Consider the following 18,944-nt stretch of genomic DNA (forward strand, 5'->3'; position numbering starts at 1 on the left):
CAAATATAAGTAGCTTAACAGCAGAAAAACAAACAGCCAATTAAAAAATAGGCAGAAGACCTAAATAGACATTTCCCTGAAGAAGAAACACAGGAGGAGTTCTTGATGTGGCTTATTGGTAACAGACTCAACTAGTATCCATGAGGATGCAGGTCTGATCCCTGGCCCCAGTTAAGTGGGTTAAGGACCCAGCATTGCTGTGAGCTGTGGTGTAGGTCACAGACACAGCTTGCATCTGGTGTGGCTGTGGCTGTGGCTGTGGTGTAGGCTGGCAGCTCCTGCTCTGATTCCACCCCTAGCCTGGGAACTTCCATATCCCGAACCTGAGACCCTAAAAAGACAAAAAAAAAAAAAAAAAAAAAAGAGACATGGAGCTGGCTAATGGTCACATGAAAAAAAAAAGCTCAATAATGTTAATAATTAGAGAAATGCAAATTAAAACTACAATGAGGTATTACATCACATCAGTTAGTGATTCGGCTCGGATCCTTTGTTGCTGTGGCTGTGGCATAGGCTGGCAGCTCTAGCTCCATCATGACCCTAGCCTGGGAACTTTCATATGCCATAGGTGCAGCCCTAAAAAGCAAGCAAAAAAAAAAAAAAAAAGAAAAAAAAGAGAAAAAGTCTGCAAATAATAAATGCTGGAGAGGGTGTGGAGAAAAAGGTACTCTCTTACCCTGTTGGTGAGAATGTAAATTGGTACAACCACTTTGAAGAATAGTATGGAACTTCCTTAAAAAAAAAAACCTAAAAATAGTGTTACCATGTGATTCTGCAATTTTGCTCCTGGGTGTATACCTGGAGGAAACTCTAACTCAGAAAGATACATGTACACTGATAAACATTGTAGCACTATTTACAATAGCCAAGACATGGAAGCAACCTAAAGTCTATCAACAGAGGAATGGATAAAGATGTGGTATGTATTATATATAGTGGAACATAACTCAGCGATAAAATGAGTGAAACAATGCCATTTACAGCAACATGGATGGACCTAGAGATATTGTATTAAGTAAAACAGAAAGGCAAATATCATATGATATATGAATTATTTGCGGAACCTAAAAAAGTGATACTGGAGTTCCTGTTGTGGTCCAGCAGTAATGAATTTGACTAGTATCTATGAGAATGCAGGTTCGATCCCTGGCCTTGCTCAGCGGGTTAAGGATCTGGCATTGCCATGAGCTGCGGTGTAGGTCACAGACACGGTTTGGATCCTGCGTTGCTGTGGCTGTGGTGTAGGCCAGCGGTTGCAATTTCAATTTGACCCTTTGCCTGGGAATATCCATATGCCATGGATGCAACCCTAAAAAGACCAAAAAAAAAAAATATATATATATATATATATATACACAAATGAACTTATTTATACAACAGAAATAGACTCACAGACATAGAAAAAAATCTTATGGTTACCAAAAGGGAAAGGGGGGGAGAGGGATAATAGGAGTATGGGATTAACATATACACACTATTACATATCATTATAAATTATAGTTCAATTAAGAAAACCCCACCAAACACAGCACTAAGAATGCACAGGTGACCATCAAGAAATACTGTATATGTTTTTAAACCTCGAAGATATGTATATATATATATATAATATGAGAAGATTGTTTTGGTAAAAATTTTTTCTATTTTTAAGTCAAGTCTATCAATTGTTTATTAAATATATAGATTTTTAGTTTTAAAAGAAAATTCGTGCCAATGGCCTGGTAAGTGAGCCATTTGGAATTTGGTCTGTTAGCCCCAGTCAAGCCTTTAACTGACTTCAGCCCTGACTGATAGTCTAACCACAGCCTCATTAGGAACCATGAGTCAGGACCACCCAGCTTATTAAAAATGACAATTCAGATCTATCCCCATACAGGGAAATAATTTTGAGTGAAATCAGTTACTTATGTTAGCAAATGTTAGTTTTGGGAGTTCCTGTTATGGCTCATCAGAAACGAATCTGGCTTGTATCCATGAGGATGCAGGCTCAATCCTTGGCCTCCCTCAGTGGGTGCGGGATCCGGTATTGCCATGAACTGTGGTGTAGGTTGCAGACAGGGGTTTGGATCCCACGTTGTGGCGTAGGCCGGCAGCTGTAGCTCCAATTCCTGGGAACATCCATGTTCTGCAGGTACAGCTCTAAAAAGTGAGGAAAAAAAGAGAAGAAAATGTTTTGCTTTTTAAATAATTGTACTTTTTTGGGGGGTTGGGGTCTTTTTTTAGGGCCTTGCTGGTGGCATATGGAAGTTCCCAGGCTAGGGGTTGAATTGGAGCTGCAGCTGCTGGCCTACACCACAGCAACGCCAGATCCGAGTCTCGTCTGTAACCTCCACCACAGATCACTGCAACACCAGATCCTTAACCCACTGAGCATGGCCAGGGTCGAACCTGCAACCTCATGGATCATAGTCAGATTCGTTTCTGCTGAAGCATGACAGGAACTCCAATTGTACTTTTATTTTTTCTCATCACTTTTATGCTCTGAACCTCCTGCTAGGCCCCAGCCATTATTTTCCTCCATGTCTGACAGTTCTCTTTTCTGGGATGAGAAGTTACTTGAGCATAAGTTCACAGCTCATTAAATTAATTTAAGAAGCAACTGCCTCAGAGGCCCACAAACTAATAATTTACTCTTAAGTGTGTGTTTATGTCTGAGAACTCATAGCAGGGGGCTAAAAGGGGAGAGTAATGAACCTGGAAACTCCCTGCTCAGCTGGCTCCCCAGGCCTCTCACTGATAGTGTTTCCACAGAACCTCTGAGTTTTCCGGGGTCCCACTACGATGCCTCTGGAAACTTAAAGCCGGTGGTTCTGCAGAGCACAGAACAAGAGAGCAATAGAGCAATGAGAGAGAAGAGCTCAGGGCAGAGTCTGCTCACAGGAATGGAGCAGGTAGATGCAAGGGTGGGCAGGCCTTTGAGAGTTTTCTGCTGCCCAGGTGGGCACAGAGCAGCATCTTATGTGAGAGCATCCTGTGGACTTGAGGTTTTTTGAACACAGGTTGTCTGTTCCTAACCCTGCCTTCCCATTCCCTCTCCTTCTCAGGCCAGTGGGGCTGACCCCTAAAAGCATAGTACAGTCACTTGGGGGAGCTTTGAAAACAACCAGAGATTCTGATTCAAGTGGTCTGGTTGGGATCTGAGCTTGGATAAAGTTAAAAAACCTTCCCCCTGGTGGTTCAGATGCACCCCAGGCCCTGAGTGCCGGGAAGCCAAGCCAGGTAGGTCTCCCAGTCTCGGTTTCCAGACTTACTATCCTTTCGAGTGTCCTTCCCTAGCCCTTGCCTCCCTAAAATCTGTATTTAAGGCTTGACTCTGGCACTAACTTTGCCCTGCACTTTTAAACCTCGACCTTCAACTGCTTGCTCCTGTAAATGGTGGGAAGGAAGGAGATTTATTTTGGTGAAGTTTCTCAGGCTCTAATGAGGGACTGTAAGGATAAATTGTTTGCTGCCCTATTGGGTTTTGAATTAATTTAATGATCTGTGAATTTCTGCTGAAACAACTTGAATTTCTGAGTCTCCTCTGTGGCATAGCCCCTGGAGAGAAGCCTCTGGGTTCAGTATCTTAAAACTTCTCTTTGCCGATCCTCTTGCACTAGTAGAAGATTGAGATGGTTTAGTTCCTTTATCCTTTATTGTTGTTGTTAAAAATTGGGTGGGCAACTTTTATGTTTCTTTTTAATGTAGCGAAGGTAGAATTAAGAATGTATTTCATGAGTTCTGAATAAGTCTCTTAGGGTTAATCTGAATTTCTAATTTTTCTCTTTAATGTGATTGTATAATAATGTCTTAGCATTCTAATAAAATCTACAATCTACAGAACTGTTTAATATGAAATAATGTATATTTGAAAATTTAGAAACTTTCCATATCTACAGTTTGGAGGATTTTGATGAAGGTTATCTATTATCCTGCAGCTCTAAGGAAAAATTGCAAATTATTTAACACGATTTCTTTCTTTTTTTTTTTTTTTGTCTTTTTGCTATTTCTTGGGCCGCTTCCACGGCATATGGAGGTTCCCAGGCTAGGGGTCTAATCGGAGCTGTAGCTCCCGGTCTACGCCAGAGCCACAGCAACGCGGGATCCGAGCCGCATCTGCAACCTACACCACAGCTCACGGCAACGCTGGATCGTTAACCCACTGAGCAAGGGCAGGGACCGAACCCGCAACCTCATGGTTCCTAGTCGGATTCGTTAACCACTGCACCACGATGGGAACTCCCAGTGTGTGTTTATTATTCCTTAACTCAGTTGCTTCTCTCTTGTTGCAGGAGGGTCACTTTCCATTCCCAATGAGCCTCTCCATGTATTTAGTCTTCCACTGTCACGTCTATAGTATCTTCTTTACTGTCCAATCAGAGTAACTGGGATCTATAATTTAAATTTTGGGATGTATTTTCTAATTATTCTCCCAAGTGTGGGGATAAAAACAACGTTGATATCAGAGATATAAGACGTTATTTTTTCAGTATGTCTTGAAATTATTGCTCAGTCCAAACTCTTACATATTTCACAGATTAGAGCCTGAATTAAATTCAACAATCATTTATTGGATTAAAACAACATAGAAAATTTGATTACCCATTCCCTGAATATCCTTTTAAATCAATATTGGGCCATATAGATGAACTGGGGAGTCTTCTTTAAAATAATTACTGTAGGAGTTCCCGTCGTGGCGCAGTGAAAATGAATCTGACTAGGAACCATGAGGTTGTGGGTTCAATCCCTGCCCTCACTCAGGGGTTGAGGATCCGGTATTGGCGTGAGCTGTGGGGTAGGTCGAAGATGTGGCTCGGATCTGGCATTGCTGTGGCTCTGGTGTAGGCTGACACTGAGCTCCGATTAGACCCCTAGCCTGGGAATCTCCATATGCCATGGGTGTGGCCCTAAAAAGACAAAAGACAAAAAATAAATAAATAAAATAATTACTGTAAATGTGTAAACCTTTTAGAATCTATCAAAGCAACATTATTCATTTTAAGCTAATAAAATTTATTACTGAAGGTTTGCTGTCTCATTGGAAATAATTTAGGACAGGACTGATTTTATTTGCTATAGTGATATTTTATGTAAAGCTTGAACAGTTTTACAGGCTGGCTTTATGAGGTGGGTACTTCAGGGGCTGTTTATTTCTTCACTGTATGTTTTGTGAGATTTAATAGATGATGCCCCTTCATGGGTGATCGTGCCTTCGTTAGGTCTTGGTGCAGACAGCTGTGCTTCACAAAGACATGCCTAACAGCTGAGAGGATGCGAGGCATTGCGTCATCCCATTATGCCTTTCAGAAATATAAAGTGCTAGGACCGAATTCTTAGCTAGAAAGAAGTGTGACTGAAAGGAATAATTAAGCCATAGTAAACAGTTAATTATTTGGCCAACAGGGAGCTCACAGCTTTATTTCTGAGGCAGTAAAATTTGGAGAAAGGAGTAATGTCCTAGTCACAAAGAAATCAATATATGTCGCTCCCATTATTTTCAGAAATTCTACCAGTACGAACACCCACCAGGAGCTTATGGGACTGGAAACCTCATCTCTGGGTGATGTATGATATTTGAAAGTTTGAGAAATACAAATCTGCATCTTAAAAATGTACTGAGGAGGTTAGACATTACCCATTTGTTTCCCTCTATTGAGTATTGTATCCTTTGGTCCAATAGAATCTTAACATCTTCTGGATTTGGGACTACCTCCTGTCACTTAGACTATATATATATACACACACATTTATATATATATATATATTTTGGTCTTTTTAGGGCTGTACCCACAGCATACAGAAGTTCCCAGGCTAGGGGTCTAATCAGAGCTACAGCTGCCGGCCTACACCACAGCCACAGCAATGCCAGATTGGAGCTGCGTCTGCACCCTACGCATCTCTAGGTAATGCCAGATCCTTAACCCACCGAGTGAAGCCAGGAATCAAACCCGAGTCCTCAGGGACACCAGTCGGGCTCATTACTGCTGCACCACCACGGAAACTCCCTAGACTATAATTTTATACATTCTTTTTTTTAAAAAATTCTTTTTCATTATGATTTTTCATAAGGTGTTGAATATAGTTCCCCGTGCTATACAGTAGGATCTTGTTTATCCATTCTGTGTATAATACCTTACATCTGCTAACCCCAACGTCCCACTCCATCCCTCCCCACCTCTTTCCCTCTTGGCAACCACAATAGACTATAATTTTAATTCTTTTAATCTCAGTGAGGAGATAATTTCAGTGACTGAAATGATGGAGATTAGTCAGTGGATTTTATTTTTTTGATTGACTGTGTTTTGGCTCTAGGTTAACACATTTATTTTTTTTCCCAAGATAACAAGTCTGGAGGTTGGCAATTCAGGATTGGTTCAAAGTACAACAGTGCAGGGCTCCAGATAGGCTTTTCTGCTAGTTTCTTGGCCTTTTCTCATGGTTGTCTGGGGTGGATAGAAACTGGTTACCAACTCTGGAGCTCAGAGCTCTCTAATGGTTTTCTATACTATGCCCATATTCTGTAGTCCCTTTATTAGACTTTCCCAAATTACCCAAGTTGAGTCCACTGTGTGTTTCTTCCTGGGGTCCTAACTCTCTTTTCGTCAGAGAGGAGCATTTTCCCCAGAAGCAGCACAGCCCCATCAGAATCCTTTTCTGCAAGTCCCGTTGGCAGAGTTTAGAGGAAGGTAGCCTCTGCTGATAAGGGTTTCACCAGCTCTTTATAAAGGGTAAAGATGAGGAGTTCCCTGGTGGCTCAATGAGTTCAGGATCCAGCATTGTCACTGCTGTGGCTCAGGTCACTGCTGTGACACAGGTCTGATCCCTGGCTGCAGAATTTATGCATGCCATGGGTGTGGCAAAAAAAAAAAAAAAAAAAAGAAGAAGAAGAAGAAAGGTAAAGGTGAAACCATATCCAAGGATCATATGTGTGTATTTTTAGCTTCTTCCTGAAGGTGGGATGCTTCAGTGGATTGAGAGATCATAAGGTCATGGAATGATCAAGACTGACCACAGAGGCATTTTCAGAGCTACTACCCTAGCCAATGGATAGGTTTGTTCTTTGTATTATTTTTCCCAGCATACGTTGAGACCTAGGGGAAACTTTACTCTTCATGCTGAAATGTCTCCAAACCTTGGCAAAATCCCATCAAGACTTCTCTTTTGCCTTAAAAGAAAAAAAAAATTTTACATAAAGCTGTTTTAGCGGGATTTTGGCAGGTTACTTCAGTCAGGATTTTGACAGGTTACTAATTCTTTAGTTTGCTATCCAGAAAGTACATACCTTCCCCTCCCACCTGCTTCCATAAGAAGGAACAATCCAGGTTTGTGTGTGGTACAAGTTTGGCTACAGCTAAAGGTTCTCAGGCTCTAAAGGGGCATTTTACTGACGTGCTGTTTCATGACAGGGTTGTATTTTTATTATTATTTTTTAGTAGTAAAGTTCACCTTGGTCTGCCATGTTAATTGTGAACATGTTTACTATATTTTTGCCTTTAAACTCTGGTTAAAGAAGTTGTAATTTTTTTTTCTTGTGGTATAATTGACATATAGCGTTATATTAGTTTCAGGTGTACAACATAATGAGTTGATACATGTATATATTGTAAAATGATCTCCATAATATCTATGTAGCATCCATCACACAGAGTTAACACTTTATTTTTTCTTATGATGAGAATTTTAAGACCCACTCTCTTAGCAACTTTCAGATACATAACAAATATTAGCATCAGTCACCATGCTCTACATTATGTACAGGTGACTTACTTATTTTAAAACTGCAAATTTGTGTCTTTTATCACCTTCATCTGTTTGACCCACCTCCTACCTCCTGCCTTTAGCAACTACCAGTCTTTTCTTTGTATCTGTGAATTTGTTTATTTGTTGGTTTTGTTTTAGATTCCTCATAAAAGTGAAATCATGGAGGACTTGGTTTTTTTCTTTCTGACTTACTTTGCTTAACATTGCCCTTAAGGTCCATTCCTGTTGTTACAAGTGGCAAGATTTCTTTTTTCACGGCTGCATTACACCCCCCACACATACCCACACCCCAGCATCTTCTTTGGTCATTCGTATATTAATGGACAATGAGGTTATTTGTATATTGGTTATTATAAGTAATGATGCAGGAACATGGTGGTGCAGACATCTTTTGAGATAGTTTTTCATTTCCTTCTCATAAATATTCAGAAGTAGACTTGCTGGATTACATGGTGGTTCTATTTTAAATTTTTTGAGGAACTATCATGCTTTTCTCCATAGTGGCTGCCCCAGTTACATTCCCACCATGTATGAGGATTCCCTTCCTCCCCACATCCTTGCCAAGAATTGTTATTTCTTGTCTTATTAATGATAGCCATTTTAACAGATTTGAAGCCCTATCTCATTGTGTGTTCAATTTACTTTTTCCTGGTGATGAGCATTGTTGAGCGTCTTTTCATGTACGTGTTGGCCATATGTATATAACAGAAAAGTGTCTGTTCAGATCTTCTGGCCATATTTTAATTGGATTGCAATTTTGCTATTGAGTTGTATGAGTCCTTTATATATTTTGGATATATTTTGGAGATTAACCCTTTATCAGGTATATAATTAATGGATATTTTCTCTCAGTTGGTAGTTTGCTTTTTCTTTTTTTCTTTTTTTTTTGCCATTTCTTGGGCTGCTCCCAAGGCATATGGAGGCTCCCAGGCTGGGGGTCGAGTCAGAGCTGTAGCCGCCGGCCTACACCAGAGCCACAGCAACGCAGGATCTGAGCTATGTCTGTAACCTACACCATAGCTCACGGCAACGCCGGATCCTTAACCCACTGAGCAAGGCCGGGATCAAACCTGCAACCTCATGGTTCCTAGTCAGATTCGTTAACCACTGAGCCACGACGGGAACTCCGCCTTTTCTTTTTTGTTGATAGCTTTTTTTGCTGTGCAGAACTTTTTGTTTGATGTGATCCCACATATTTATATTTGTTTTTGTTGGGTTTGTTTTCGGTATCAAATCCAAAAAAAAAAAAAAAAAAGCATTGCTTAGACTGATGTCAAGGATCTATTGTATATGTTTTCTTCTAGGAGTTTTATGATTTTAGGCCTTGTATTCAAGTGTTCAGTCCATTTTGAAATAGTTTTCATGTATGGTATAAGACAGTGGTCCACTTTTATTCTTAGCCTATTGCTGTCCAGTTTCCCCAACACTATTTATTGAAAAAACTGTCCTTTCCCCGTTGTATATTTTTTGCTCTTACATCATACATTAATCGTAAATGCACAAGCTTATTTCTGGGTTCTCTTCCAGTCCATTGGTCTCTGTGTCTATTTTTATGCCAGTAACATGTTTTGGTTACTAGAGCTTTGTAGTATAGTTTGAAATCAGAAAGTATAATGCCTCCAGCTTTTTCTTTCTCAGGATTACTTTGGCTATTCGATAGGTTTTTTTGGTTCCATATGTACTTCAGGGTTTTTTTGTTTGTTTTTTTGTTTTTCCCCATTGCTGTGAAGTGCCATTGAAATCTTGATAGGAATTGCATTCAATCTATGTAAATAGTTATGGCTAGTATGGATATTTAAATAATATTCTTCCCTCATCTATGAGTATCTTTCATCAAAGTTTTGTAGTTTTCAGTGCACAGATCTTTCATTTCCTTGGCTAAATATATTCCTAAGTGGTGTTTGTGATGCTACTGTGAATGAGATGGTTTTCTTTATTTTTCAGATATTTTGTTAAAGTACAGAAACACAACTGATTTTTTTCTGTTGATTTTGTATTGTGCAACTTTATTATATTCTCTGCACAGAAAGACAATTTTGCTTCTTCTTTTCTGACTTGGATGCCTTTTATTTATTTTCTTGAGTGATTGTCCTCACTAAGGATTCCTAATACTCTGGTGACTAGGGATGTTGAGAGTGGGTGCTCTTGTCTTGTTCCTGATTTTAGAGGAAAAGCCTTTAGGCTTAAACTGTTGAGCATCATGTTAAGTGTGGACTTAACATGTATCACCTTTATTATGTTAAGGTATGTTCCTTCTTTACCCAGTTTACTGAACATCTTTATCATAAAAGGATGTATTTTGTCAGATGATTTTTCTGCATCTATTGAGATGATCACATGATTTTTATCTTTCTGTTAATGTGTATCACATTTATTTGATTGTGTTGAACTGTTCTTGCATCCCAGGATAAATCCCACTTGATCATGGTATATCATCCTTTTAGTGCTGTTGAGTTGCTAGTATTCTTTTGAGAATTTTTACACTTATATTCACCAGGAATTTTGATCTATAGTTCCTTTTTTGTGTAGTGTCCTTATCTGGTTTTGGTATCAGCGTAAATCTGACTTCATAAAATAAGTTTTGAAATGTTCCCTCCTTTTCAGAATTTTGCAAGAGTTTGAGAAGAATTGGTATTAAGTCTTCTTTAAATGTTTGGTAGAAATCACCAGGGAAGCTGTCTGGTCCTGGAGATGGATTTGTCTCGTATTTGTCAGCTCTTGCTGAAGACTTTTCTTTCCAGCTTCTCCAAGGGTCACTTCTAACTTCTTCATACTGCTTTGTCATTCTTCTACAAGTCTTTATCCACAGCATGTCCCCCTTTCCACTCAGCTGCTTCTAATTCAAGTCTGAGTTGGTTGTGGCTTTTTAAAATACTTTTTATTCGTAATTATATATATAATATTTTTTATCGAATATAAACTAAAGGAGCTAGAAGGCAGGTAAGGAAGTTTGACAACTGTGTACCAGACACATCGGCTCCCTATATACTCCTTGTTTTAGCTGCAGATGAGAATCCCCTCTCCTTTCTCTTTTGTTGACTCTCTGGGTACCAACCAAATTTAATATGCTCAAAAGAAACCTGAACACTGGAGTTCCACTTGTGCTACAGTGGAAACCAATCCAACCAGGAACCATGGGGTTGCGGGTTCAATCCCTGGCCTCGCTCAGTTGGTTAAGGATCCGGCATTGCCGTGAGCTGTGGTGTAGGTTGCAGACCAGGCTCGGATCTGGCATGGCTGTGGCTGGCAGCTACAGCTCCAATTAGACCCCTAGCCTGGGAACTCCATATGCCATGGGTGTGGCCCTAAAAAGACCAAAAAAAAAAAAAAAAAAAAAGAAAGAAAGAAAGAAAGCTGAACACTGAAAAGAGGTCATAATTAGTCTTGAAGAAAGTCTTGCATTATAAGATGAGATATTTAATGCCCAGTCTGAATAGCTGCAATTGAATTACTTCACTGGGTCAGAATTTTCCCAAGAACAGCCAAGTATTTTACTCACACATAGGATTCATCCAAGGGTAGATTTTAGTCTCTGTGCTGGATTGTAGTCTTCATTCTTGTTGCAGGTATTCAATCCTATTGTCTGCTGAATAATAAGATTTACTACCTACTTTCTGGCAGCTGTAGCCCTTTTCTTCCGACCATTGTTGGTTAGAACTTTTGAACGACATGGAAAAATGGTGGTGGGTGATTAAAATGCCTTCTGTCCTGCCTTTTTCTTTTTTAAAAATTTTTTCTGCAGCATATGGCATATGGAGTTCCCAGGCCAGGGATCATATCTGACTCACATTGTGACCTGTGCCAAAGCTTCAGCAATGCGGGACCTTTAACCCACTGTGCTGGGCTGAAGATTGAACCTCCGTCCTTGGTGCTACAGAGATGCTGCTGATCCTGTTGTGCCACAATTCCGGAACTCCTGTCCTGCTCTTTTAAATATGCTTAAATTGAAGTGAAGAACATTGGGTTAATGAAAGAGCTTTTTCTTCTTAACTTACTAAGAATTTAAAAATCAAGAATAGATGTTACATTATGTCAAATACTTTTTATTTATTTATTTTTATTTATTTATTTATTTTTTTGTTTGTTTGTTTTTTGTCTTTTTGCCATTTCTTGGGCCGCTCCTGCGGCATATGGAGGTTCCCAGGCTAGGGGTCCAATCGGAGCTGTAGCCACCGGCCTACGCCAGAGCCACAGCAACGCGGGATCCGAGCCGCGTCTGCAACCTACACCACAGCTCACGGCAACGCCGGATCCTTAACCCACTGAGCAAGGGCAGGTACCGAACCCGCAACCTCATGGTTCCCAGTCAGATTCGTTAATCACTGCGCCACGACGGGAACTCCCATTATGTCAAATACTTTTTAAAGTACCAGTTGATTTCTTTAAATTTGACTGATGTGAATTACCCTATTATAAATTTTTTTAAATGATTTTTATTTTTTCCATCATAGCTGGTTTACAGTGTTCTGTCAGTTTGCTACTGTACAGCAAGGTGACCCAGTCACACATACATATATACATTCTTTTTCTCACATTATCATGCTCCATCATAAGTGACTAGATACAGTTCCCAGTGCTCTATAGCAGGATCTCATTGCTTATCCATTCCGAAGGCAATAGTTTGCGTCTATTATAAATTTCTTAAAATTAAAACAATTGCTGAAAGAAGTCCAGTTTTATTGCATGCTGTTGAATATGATTTGCAAATATTTTATTTAGAGTGACTGCTCTGTTACCCCACCCCTTTTTATGGGGAGGTTGCCCAGTCTCCTGACACACCCTCACTTTGGGTCAAGCTCTTTCTTGGTGTGGAATGGATGGGACAGTTTGCCTTTTTCACACTAGCATGGAGGCATGTGGCTGAAGCGTAACCAAAATGCTGGGACTTTGAATCTTGCAAAGACAGAGAGGTTAAAAAGTTTTCACAGCTATGCCTGGTGGTCCAGAGTCTGACTGTAGCAGTAATGTGTGTCCTGCCATGGTGGGATAAAGGCAACAATAGAGGCAGGGATGTCAGTAGGAGCATCCTGATTTTAGGACTTGGTGTAGGTCATGGCTTCTGCAGCTTGGCCCTCCTAGCTTGTGCTCATTTTGTGAGGTTGGTTCTCCAAGTTTCCCATCCATTTTGTGACTTATCAGTATGCTTCCAGAAAGTTGCCTTTCGGCTTAGGTTTACTAGAGTTGCTTTCTGTGGCTTGCAATCACGAACCTGACTATAGGAGTTCTTGTTGTGGCTCAGTGGTAACAGATCTGACTAGTATCTACCAGGACGTGATTCGATCCTTGGCCTCACTCAATAGGTTAATGATCCAGTGTTGTTGGAGCTGTAGCATAGGTTGCAGATGTGGCTTGGATCTGGCATTGCTGTGGCTGTGGCCAGCAGCTGCAGCTCCTCTTTGACCCCCTAGCCTGGGGACTTCCATATGTGCATATAAGAAAAAAAAAAAAAAAAAAAAAGAACCTGACTATGTAACAGCATGTGTGGCGAATGGACTTGCTTCAAGTCCTGTTCATAGAGGATGAACAAATCTTGACTCGAGTCCTAGTACTTTCAATTAATGGCTTTGGGCAAGTCACTTAGCCTCTCTGAACCTCATTTGTAAGACTTTGCTGACTGGGAGAAAGAGAGATGATGTATGCCAAATGTGTCATCTCAAATTAGGTGCTTGATGAATTATTGGTAATTAACATTATTTCCAAAATGTTCTGTTACAGGTCAGTAATTCTTTCTTTACAATTATGATAGCCAAAAAGTTCTGAAAACTTAGATTTCCGAAATAAATTATTTGGTTGTAAAACCCAGTCTGACTTGAAAACGTTTGAAGAAAAGACCTGACTGCGATCTGAGGCATTTTAAAGTTTTTTATTTATTGCAATAGTGTAAATCTTCACTTTTGCTTCAGGAATATTGTAGCTGTCCCAAACCCTCTGAAGATGTGTGAAATATATTGCATATGCCCCATAGTGTCTTTCTGGCAAGTTATTGAATCTCAAAATATATCTGGCCCCATGAGTTTGGATAAGGGATTTGTGAAGAATGTTGAATTTCACTGATTCTCAGTCAGAGTATCGGATGGTCTGGGGGAGTTTTTCAAAACATGATTGTCCTCTCTCTCTGAGTGACTAAGGTTCTTGCCTCCCCAAAGGTAAACTCTGGCTGAATTGTGTGTAGATGTGTCTACGTGTAGTGGGGTGGTTTCTCTGGCTGTTTGGGTACTGAGGTTATGCCAGCATCAGAAAATTAATTAGGGACATTTCAGTCTTTGCCCCATGCTTTGTAATAGATGATGTGATGAGAGACCTGTGCTTTTTGTGTATGTTAAACTATCTGAAGACAGTCTTTTTTGTTTTTTTCTGTTTTGAGGTTATTCTGTGAGAACTTGAATATACCAATTATTACAGAAGGTTTTTTTGTTTGTTTTTTTGGTCAGTTCTTTAAATTCATCCATTGGTCATTTTCAGGTGGTAATGTTATGGATGAGAAAAAGTAAGCATCTGTGGTTAGTTTCTGTCTTTATAGTTATTTGAACATTATCAAAATCATGAATAAAGTTACAACAACTAAGTAATGCTTTGCTAGTGAAAAACAAGTAGGGAGGAAAGAATCATTATATTTATTTGTTTATTTTTTATTTTACTTTTTGTCTTTTGTCTTTTTAGGGCCACACCTGTGGCATGTGGAGGTTCCCAGGCTAGGGGTCTAATCAGAGCTGTTGCTGCCAGCCTATGCCAGAGCCACAAGAATGCCAGAACCAAGCCACATCTGTGACCTACAATAAGGTCTTTATTTTGGGTGTTCAGAATATGTGGCAAAAGTATTTCAGCATTGCCAATTTAATATTTTACAGATTTTTTGCATAAAAGGAAGTGGTTAAAAAAGTTCTCATTAGTAAGGATAACCTGACCCCCTTGCTGTACAGTGGGAAAATAAAACAAAACAAAACAAAACAAAACAAAAAAAAAAACCTTCTCATTAAGAATAAGTTTCCAGGAGTTCCCTTTTGGTGTGCAGGTTAAGGATCCAGTGTTGTCACTGCAGCAGCTTTGGTTACTGCTGTGGCGTAGGTTTGATCCTTGGTCCAGGAACTTCCACATGCTGTGGGCATGGCCAAAAAAAAAAAAAAAAAAAAAAAAGAAGAAGTTTCCAGATTTATTTTTTCCTTTTTTAGAGCCACACCTGTGGTATGTGGAAGTTCCCAGGCAAGGGGTTGAATCGGAGCTGCAGCTGCTGGCCTACGCCATAGCCATAGCAACGGCAATGCAGGATCTGAGCCATGTCTGCAATCTACACCATAGCTTATGTCAATGCCAGATCCTTAACCCACAGAGCGAGGCCAGGGAGGCCAAATCCTCATGGACACTAGGTTGGATTCTTAACTCACCAGCCACAATGGGAACTCCTAGTTTCTCAAGGTTTGAGGGCAGAGGTCTATACTCTTTTGCCTCTGTTAATGTCCACTGAAAGCTGGGGACTTTCTTGGCTTCCATAGTGTTCTGGTCCCTCAGAGAATGCGTGTCTGCAGAGAGAGTGAGGGAGCACTGGTTTGGTGCTGGCCCACTGTGCTCTGTCCCTTTAGTAAAGGTGTTCTTATATGCTTACACCTGCTCACACCTGCCCCATAGGAGAACAGGTGAGGACTACAGGGAGCGCATCACAATGGAATGGTTTCCAGGTAGAGCCCCTAATGCAAAATTAGACTTAATTTTAAGTCAGAATTAGAAAGGACTGGAAAGGTCATAGTACCAGACTGATGGGCATTTAAGGATTTTAGCGTCATTCTCTAAAGAGGTGGAGGAGAACAAAGCAAAAAGCAGCGCAGAAAGCAGTCAGTCGAGGCTGGGGTGTGTTGTAGGCCCTAGAGTTAACATTATGTTGAGTGTCACCAAGGAAATACTAGGCTTGGCAAGGCTACATGGTGCCCTTCTATACTGAATAAAATTAGTTAGGTTGCTGGGACTCATGAATCATGGATGAAGTGTTAGAGCTAAAAACGGCCAGCAAATAACAGTCTGGAACACATGTAAAGGTCACTTCCATGTACTTGCTGTTCGCTGTATGTTGCAGTCAATGTTCAGTGGGCTGGTAGTTTTTGTTTTTGTTTTTTATTTTTAAATTTAATTTCATTTGATTTTAACTTTAATTATTTTGCCTCTTTGGGGCCGCACCTGTGGCATATAAGTACCCAGGCCAGGGGTCAAATTGATACTGTAGCCTCCAGCCTGCACCACAGCCATAGCAACGTGGGATCCGAGCCGCTTTTGTGACCTACACCACAGCTCACAGATCTTTAACTCATTGAGTGAGGCCAGGGATCGAACCTGGGTTCTCATAGATTGCTAGTCGGGTTCATTACCACTGAGCCATGACTGGAACTTCCTTGTTTTTTAATTTTAATAAACATTTTAAATCTTTATTTTATTTTATTTTTTTGGCTTTTTAGGGCCACACATGCGGCATAGGGAGGTTCTTGGCTAGGGGTCAAATCGGAGCTGTAGATGCTGACCTACTACTCCACAGCCACAGCAACAAGGGATTTGAGCTGCGTTTGCAACCTATATCACAACTCATGGCAAAGCCGGATCCTTAACTCAATGAGCAAGGCCAGGGATCAAACCTGTTTCCTCATGGATATGAGTCAGGTTCGTTTTTCGGTGATCCACGACAGGAACCCCCCCACTTTTGTGTGTGTGTGTGTGTGTGTTTTTTTTTTTTTTTTTTCGTCCTTTTACCATTTCTTGGGCTGCTTCCACCGCATATGGAGGTTCCCAGGCTAGGGGTCGAATCGGAGCTGTAGCCTCCGGCCTACGCCACAGCCACAGCAACTCGGGATCCGAGCCATGTCTGCAACCTACACCACAGCTCAAGCAACCCTGCATCCTCAACCCACTGAGCAAGGCCAGAGATTGAACCCGCAACCTCCTGGTTCCCAGTCGAATTCGTTAACCACTGAGCCACGGTGGGAACTCCCCCCCTTTTTTTTTAATTAAACGTTTTATTTTGAGAGAATTCACACATAGTTGTAAGAAATATTACGCAAAGTGATCCCGTATTCCTTTATCCAGTTTCCCTCGAAGGTAAGTTCTTGAAAAACTAGAGTCCAGTGTCAGTCACAGTCAGGGTATCAACATGGATGCAGTCAGTGCAAAACATTCCTGTCCAGGATGGGATCGTCTCTTCTTCCACCCTGAGATTTTGTTTCACTTGGTCTGGAGTGGAGCTTAGGTAGTGATTTTTTAAAAAGCTTCCCAGGTAATTGTAATGTGCAGCCAGAGTTGAGAGCTACCATTCTGCAGACCAAAGAAACCTTTAATGTTGACCATCACATTATAGATTCTTAGATTTTTAAAAAGCTTTGGTCTCACACTCAGTTTTCTATCTGTCCGTTCTCAGTGGTGGTGAGGAGATGTGAAAAGTCACAGGATGCGCTTGGCCCATCTTCCTGGAATGCCAGTTTTGCCTGATAGAAAAATTATGTTTTAAATTAACTTGCAAAAAAGGAAAAAAATCAAAACATCTTTTTTTTTTTTTTGTGGGGAGGAGTAGGATATAAAATTTGCCTGCATTTTAAAAAAGGCAAATTAGGTAGGATACTAGAGAAAGCTCACATTTGCGGCGAGCCCTAGCACCAGGGATGGGTGTTGGTAGGGCTGTCTTAGTGGGATTGCTTAGGTGGAATTGTTTTGAGAGGTACTGTGAAGGCCTGGAAGGCAAAATACTGCAAATACTGCAGTCTCTGAGTGATGTTTATAACTCCTATTGTTAGGTAACCTAGGTGACTAGACTAATGCGGTGTTTTATGGTATGAATCATGTTTATTAGGAGACTTTACCCCTTTTCATCGTCTTTAACTGTTGAGAGTACTCATCCCCCTGAATACTGATGTTTCTTTTACACACACACACACACACACCACACACACACCACACGAACACATATCTTTAGGGGGTGGGGGGTGTGGTGATAAGAGTCTCATGGTTCTAAATTCTAAACTTAGGAAACACTTCTGCTCATTTTTTTGAGGGTTAAACCAGGGGGACTGTGAAATAATGAGAACTTTCTCAGCTTTTTCGTTTCTAGCCCCCTTCACTGTCAGAGTAGATAAGCCTCTTTGTGTACGGCCGCAGTTTGTAACACCAGCTCAACAGTCTTGTTGGGTGCCTGTGTTATTCCACCGAGATGCCTCTGACATTTGAAGAATGTCATTTATTTCTGAATTGAGCACTCTTTCCACACTCATCATTCTCTTGGTGGAACATTCTCACAGAAGATGGGTGCTTCCTCCCCTGCGGGCTTGCACTTCGGCAGAACTGACAAGTGTATACATGAGTTGTTCTCTTTACCACATACTCAGTGAAAAACGAATGTTTTCTCTTCTCCACATACTAATCTGATTTTTTGGCAGTGATCCAAAACTAAATGGAAACAAACTCAGGTAATTTCAGCTCTATAGAAACCCTATAAATATTCACTTCAGCGTTTCTCCGTTAAAACATAAAAGTTGGATACTCTCTTTATGTTGAATCGTGGACTTCTCTGTTGACTGAGTTGTTCTAATTTATTCCCAAAAAATAAATACATAAAAGGAGCCTTCGAAGAGACAGTATAGCTCAAGTGGTTGAGAGCCTGGGGACCATGGGCAGACTGGCTAGTTCTGATTCTGCCCCTGTTGCTTGCTGGTTACTTAGAGTTTTTTGTATCTCTGTTTCCCCTTCTATAAAATGGGAATAGGATTTTGATGAGGATGACATGAGTTAATACATTGAAAGCTCTAAAAACAGTTCATGGTGTGGATGAGCAATGTCACCTGCTGTATCAGTAAATAATGGATGTTGGGGCCATCAAGCTAGGAGCCACTGCAGCCAACTGCTAACTGTACAGCCTGAGGGCATTCATGATTGAGAAAAATAGGATATAATGGTCCTAGATAGTTAAGGTGAATATTAAAGGAATGAGTTTCTTTTCTATAGATAAATTCATTTACGCTGTATATTAGATTCCAGACATGTGATGTCTTATGGTGTTTGGCTTTCTCTAACTTTACTTGGCGTGAGAGTCTCTATTTCCATCCATGTTGCTGCAAATGGCATTATTTTGTTCTTATTTATGGCTGAGTAGTATTCCATTGTGTATATATACCACATCTTCCTAATCCAGTCCTCTGTCGATGGACATTTGGGTTGTTTCCATGTCTTGGCTATTGTGA

The 18,944-nt window shown here is 40.5% G+C and overlaps 1 long non-coding RNA gene across 5 annotated transcripts in view; it reads left to right on the top strand.

Annotated features, from left to right (window-relative positions):
• EPB41L4A overlaps positions 1 to 18,944 on the top strand; it is a 266,512-nt gene that overhangs the window by 26,930 nt on the left and 220,638 nt on the right. The window contains exon 2 of one of the 5 annotated variants that reach the window (XR_002342069.1): positions 5,481 to 5,544. The exons of the other annotated variants lie outside the window; for them this stretch is intronic. This is a non-coding gene — a long non-coding RNA (erythrocyte membrane protein band 4.1 like 4A). The remainder of the gene's footprint in view (positions 1 to 5,480; positions 5,545 to 18,944) is intronic. 5 annotated transcript variants of the gene reach the window in all.

This window comes from Sus scrofa, chromosome 2 (assembly GCF_000003025.6).
Source record: "Sus scrofa isolate TJ Tabasco breed Duroc chromosome 2, Sscrofa11.1, whole genome shotgun sequence".
Taxonomy (NCBI): Eukaryota; Metazoa; Chordata; class Mammalia; order Artiodactyla; family Suidae; genus Sus; species Sus scrofa.